At 39.0% G+C, this 6,277-nt stretch overlaps 1 non-coding gene across 1 annotated transcript; it reads left to right on the top strand.

The window, feature by feature from the left end:
• The first annotated feature begins 1,486 nt into the window (after positions 1-1,486).
• LOC130978258 (small nucleolar RNA R71) lies at positions 1,487-1,594 on the top strand. The gene has a single exon (XR_009085911.1). It is a non-coding gene; the product is annotated as a small nucleolar RNA R71 (small nucleolar RNA).
• The last annotated feature ends 4,683 nt before the right edge of the window (positions 1,595-6,277 follow it).

Genomic DNA, 6,277 nt, shown 5'->3' with positions numbered 1-6,277 from the left:
ACACCAAGGATTTTTCATTCACTTGAATGATCAGTTCACCTCTATCAACATCAATCACAGCCTTTGCTGTGGCTAGGAAGGGTCTGCCAAGGATGATGGATTCATCCATGCACTTCCCAGTCTCTAGGACTATGAAATCAGTAGGGATGTAATGGTCTTCAACTTTTACCAAAACATTCTCTACAAGTCCATGAGCTTGTTTTCTTGAGTTGTCTGCCATCTCCAATGAGATTCTTGCAGCTTGTACCTCAAAGATCCCTAGCTTCTCCATTACAGAGAGAGGCATGAGGTTTACACTTGACCCTAAGTCACACAGAGCCTTCTTGAAGGTCATGGTACCTATGGTACAAGGTATTGAAAACTTTCCAGGATCTTGTCTCTTTTGAGGTAATTTCTGCCTAGACAAGTCATCCAGTTCTTTGGTGAGCAAAGGGGGTTCATCCTCCCAAGTCTCATTTCCAAACAACTTGTCATTTAGCTTCATGATTGCTCCAAGGTATTTAGCAACTTGCTCTTCAGTGACATACTCATCCTCTTCAGAGGAAGAATACTCATCAGAGCTCATGAATGGCAGAAGTAAGTCCAATGGAATCTCTATGGTCTCATTTTGAGCCTTAGATTCCCATGGTTCCTCATTGGGGAACTCAGAGGAGATTGGTGCACGTCCATTGAGGTCTTCCTCAGTGGCGTCCACCTCCTCTCTTTCCTCTCCATATTCGGCCATGTTTATGGCTTTGCACTCTCCTTTTGGATTTTCTTCTGTATTACTTGGGAGAGTACTAGGAGGGAGTTCAGTAATTTTCTTGCTCAGCTGACCCACTTGTCCTTCCAAATTTTTGATGGAGGACCTTGTTTCATTCATGAAACTTTGAGTGGTTTTGATTAGATCAGAGACCATGGTTGCTAAGTCAGAGGGGTTCTGCTTAGAATTCTCTGTCTGTTGCTGAGAAGATGATGGAAAAGGCTTGCCATTGCTAAACCTGTTTCTTCCACCATTATTATTATTATTGAAACCTTGTTGATGTCTCTCTTGATTCTTCCATGAGAAATTTGGGTGATTTCTCCATGAAGAATTATAGGTGTTTCCATAGGGTTCTCCTAGGTAATTCACCTCTTCCATTGAAGGGTTCTCAGGATTATAAGCTTCTTCCTCAGATGAAGCTCCCTTAGTACTGCTTGGTGCATTTTGCATTCCAGACAGACTTTGAGAAATCAAATTGACTTGTTGAGTCAATATCTTATTCTGAGCCAGTATGGCATTCAGAGTATCAATCTCAAGAACTCCTTTCTTCTGACTTGTCCCATTGTTCACAGGATTCCTTTCAGAAGTGTACATGAATTGGTTATTTGCAACCATCTCAATTAGTTCCTAAGCCTCTGTAGGCGTCTTCTTCAGATGAAGAGATCCTCCAGCAGAGCTATCCAAAGACATCTTGGATAGTTCAGAGAGACCATCATAGAAAATACCTATGATGCTCCATTCAGAAAGCATGTCAGAAGGACATTTTCTGATTAATTGTTTGTATCTTTCCCAAGCTTCATAGAGGGATTCTCCATCCTTCTGTATGAAGGTTTGGACTTCCACTCTAAGCTTACTCCATTTTTGAGGTGGAAAGAACTTTGCCAAGAAGGCATTGACTAGCTTTTCCCAAGAGTCCAGGCTATCTTTAGGTTGTGAATCCAACCATATTCTAGCTCTGTCTCTTACAGCAAAAGGGAATAGCATCAGTCTATAGACCTCAGGGTCTACCCCATTAGTCTTGACTGTGTCACAGATTTACAAGAACTCAGCTAAAAACTGATGAGGGTCTTCCATTGGAAGTCCATGGAATTTGCAATTCTGTTGCATTAGAGAAACTAATTGAGGCTTAAGCTCAAAGTTGTTTGCTCCAATGGCAGGGATAGAGATGCTTCTCCCATAGAAATCGGGAGTAGGTGCAGTAAAGTCACCCAGCACCTTCCTTGCATTGTTGGCATTGTTGTTGTTTTCGGCTGCCATGTGTTCTTCTTCTTTGAAGAATTCGGTCAGGTCCTCTAAAGAGAGCTGTGCTTTAGTTTCTCTTAGCTTTCTCTTCAAGGTCCTTTCAGGTTCAGGGTCAGCTTCAACAAGAATGTCTTTGTCTCTGCTCCTGCTCATAAGAAAGAGAAGAGAACAAGAAAATGTGGAATCCTCTATGTCACAGTATAGAGATTCCTTTAAGTGTCAGAGGAAAAGAAGAGTAGAAGACAGAAGTAGAAAATTCGAACTTATCAGAAAAAGATGGAGTTCGAATTTTGCATTAAGGGATGGTGTTAGTCCATAAATAGAAGGATGTGAGAAGAAGGGAAGTAATTTTCGAAAATTAAGTAAAAGATTTTGAAAACATTTTGAAAAACACTTAATTGATTTTCGAAAATAAGAGTGGAAAAGAAATCAAGTGATTTTTGAAAAAGATTTTGAAATTAGAAATAAAAAATATTTGATTGAAAACTATTTTGAAAAAGATGTGATTAAATAGATTTGATTGAAAAGTTATGGTTTTAAAAAGATATGATTGAAAAGATATGATTTGAAAACAATTTTAAAAAAAGATTTGATTTGGAAACAATTTTAAAAAGATATGATTTTAAAAAATTAATGACTTGCCTAACAAGAAAAGATATGATTCAAACATTAAACCTTTCTCAACAGAAAAGGCAACATATTTGAAATGTTCAATCAAATCATTAATTGTTAGCAAGTATCTTTGAAAAAGGAAAGAAATTAATTTTGAAAACATTTGATTGAAAAATTGATTTGAAAAAGATTTGATTTTGAAAAGATTTTGAAAACTAAAAAAAATTTGATTTGAAAACAAAATCTTCCCCCTTTAGCCATCCTGGCGTTAAACGCCCAGAATGGTGCACATTCTGGCGTTTAACGCCCAAACTACTACCCTTTTGGGCGTTAAACGCCCAACCAGGCACCCTGGCTGGCGTTTAAACGCCAGTCTGTCTTCTTCACTGGGCATTTTTGAATGCCTAGCTTTTTCTGTGTGATTCCTCTGCAGTGTGTTCTGAATCTTCAATTCTCTGTATTATTGACTTGAAAAGACACAAATTAAAAATATTTTTGGATTTTTAATAATAAGGAATAATCAAAATGCAACTAAAATCAAATAATAATGCATGCAAGACACCAAACTTAGCAGTTTGTATACCATTGACACTAACAAAATGAGAATGCAACACTCAAGTCAATAGAATTCAAAGATCAAAACAAGGAAATCATCAAGAACAACTTGAAGATCAATGAGGACACATGCATGAATGCAATAAGAAACATGCAATTGACACTAAAGATGAGACTCTAGACTCAAACAAAAAATATTTTTGGATTTTATGATTTTGTAAATTTTTTTGGGTTTTTTCGAAAATTAAGTGAAAAGGAAAATAAAGGTATCAAAATTCTTAATGAGAATTCCAGGAATCATGCAATGTTAGTCTAAAGCTTTAGTCTAAAGGAATTAAACATGGCCGGCTAAGCTTCAGCAGGACATTGCATTCAAGAGCTAAATTGATGATGATCAATCAGCTTTGGTGATGATAAGAACATCACCTTGAAACACTAGAATTCATTCTTAAGAACTCTGAAGAAAAATAATACCTAATCTAAGCAACAAGATGAACCGTCAGTTGTCCATACACAAAACAATCCCCGGCAACGGCGCCAAAAACTTGGTGCGTGAAATTGTGATCACTACAACTTCACACAACTAACCAGCAAATGCACTGGATCGTCCAAGTAATACCTTACGTGAGTAAGGGTCGATCCCACGGAGATTGTTGGTATGAAGCAAGCTATGGTCACCTTGTAAATCTTAGTCAGGCAGACTCAAATGGATATGGTGATGAACGAAAATAACATAAAAGGTAAAGATAGAGATACTTATGTAATTCATTGGTAGGAACTTCAGATAAGCGCATGAAGATGCCTTCCCTTCCGTCTCTCTGCATTCCTACTGTCTTCATCCAATCCTTCTTACTCCTTTCCATGGCAAGCTTATGCAAGGGTTTCACCGTTGTCAGTGGCTACCTCCCATCCTCTCATTGGAAATGTTCCATCTGTCGGTTCTCAATCAGGCCGGAATAGAATCCAGTGATTCTTTAGCGTCTGTCACTAACGCCCCGCCCTCAGGAGTTTGAAGCACGTCACAGTCATTCAATCATTGAATCCTACTCAGAATACCACAGACAAGGTTAGACCTTCCGGATTCTCTTGAATGCCGCCATCAGTTCTCGCCTATACCACGAAGATTCCGATTAAAGAATCCAAGAGATATTCACTAGAGCCTTGGTTGCTTGTAGAACAAAAGTGGTTGTCAGTCACCTTGTTCATGAGTGAGAATGATGATGAGTGTCACGGATCATCACATTCATCATGTTGAAGAACAAGTGATATCTTGGACAAAGAACAAGCGGAATTGAATAGAAGAACAATAGTAATTGCATTAATACTCGAGGTACAGCAGAGCTCCACACCTTAATCTATGGTGTGTAGAAACTCCACCGTTGAAAATACATAAGAACAAAAGTCTAGGCATGGCCGAATGGCCAGCCTCCCAAAGAGGGTTCAATCATCAAAACATGATCAAAAGATGATAATACAATAGTAAAAGGTCCTACTTATAGAAAACTAGTAGCCTAGGGTGTACAGAGATGAGTAAATGACATAAAAATCCACTTCCGGGCCCACTTGGTGTGTGCTTGGGCTGAGAAATGAAGCATTTTCGTGTAGAGACTCTTCTTGGAGTTAAACGCCAGCTTTTATGCCAGTTTGGGCGTTTAACTCCCATTTAGGTGCCAGTTCCGGCGTTTAACGCTGGAATTTCTTGAGGTGACTTTGAACGCCGGTTTGGGCCATCAAATCTTGGGCAAAGTATGAACTATCATATATTGCTGGAAAGCCCAGGATGTCTACTTTCCAACGCCGTTGAGAGCGCGCCAATTGGGCTTCTGTAGCTCCAGAAAATCCACTTCGAGTGCAGGGAGGTCAGAATCCAACAGCATCTGCAGTCCTTTTGAGTCTCTGGATCAGATTTTTGCTCAGATCCCTCAATTTCAGCCAGAAAATACCTGAAATCACAGAAAAACACACAAACTCATAGTAAAGTCCAGAAAAGTGAATTTTAACTAAAAACTAATAAAAATATACTAAGAACTCAACTAAAACTACCAAAAACATACTAAAAACAATGCCAAAAAGCGTACAAATTATCCGCTCATCAACAAGCAACAATTTAAGTTTGGTGTTGTGATGAGCGGATAATTTGTACGCTTTTTGGCATTATTTTTAGTATGTTTTTAGTATATTTGGTTTAGTTTTTAGTATATTTTTATTAGTTTTTAGTTAAAATTCACTTTTCTGGACTTTACTATGAGTTTGTGTGTTTTTCTGTGATTTCAGGTATTTTCTGGCTGAAATTGAGGGATCTGAGCAAAAATCTGATCCAGAGACTCAAAAGGACTGCAGATGCTGTTGGATTCTGACCTCCCTGCACTCGAAGTGGATTTTCTGGAGCTACAGAAGCCCAATTGGCGCGCTCTCAACGGCGTTGGAAAGTAGACATCCTGGGCTTTCCAGCAATATATGATAGTCCATACTTTTCCCAAGATTTGATGGCCCAAACCGGCGTTCAAAGTCACCTTCAGAAATTCCAGCGTTAAACTCCGGAACTGGCACCAAAATGGGAGTTAAACGCCCAAACTGGCATAAAAGCTGGCGTTTAACTCCAAGAAGAGTCTCTACACGAAAATGCTTCATTGCTCAGCCCAAGCACACACCAAGTGGGCCCGGAAGTGGATTTTTATGTCATTTACTCATCTCTGTACACCCTAGGCTACTAGTTCTCTATAAGTAGGACCTTTTACTATTGTATTATAATCTTTCAATCTTAGGATCTTTTGATCATGTTTTGATGATTGAACCCTCTTTGGGAGGCTGGCCATTCGGCCATGCCTAGACCTTGTTCTTATGTATTTTCAACGGTGGAGTTTCTACACACCATAGATTAAGGTGTGGAGCTCTGCTGTACCTCGAGTATTAATGCAATTACTATTGTTCTTCTATTCAATTCCGCTTGTTCTTTGTCCAAGATATCACTTGTTCTTCAACTTGATGAATGTGATGATCCGTGACACTCATCATCATTCTCACCTATGAACGTGTGACTGACAACCACCTCCGTTCTACCTTAGATTGGGTGAATATCTCTTGGATTCCTGATACACGATGCATGGTTGATCGCCTGACAACCGA

This window comes from Arachis stenosperma, chromosome 4 (assembly GCF_014773155.1).
Source record: "Arachis stenosperma cultivar V10309 chromosome 4, arast.V10309.gnm1.PFL2, whole genome shotgun sequence".
Taxonomy (NCBI): Eukaryota; Viridiplantae; Streptophyta; class Magnoliopsida; order Fabales; family Fabaceae; genus Arachis; species Arachis stenosperma.
This window is presented reverse-complemented; position numbering and strand designations above follow the sequence as displayed.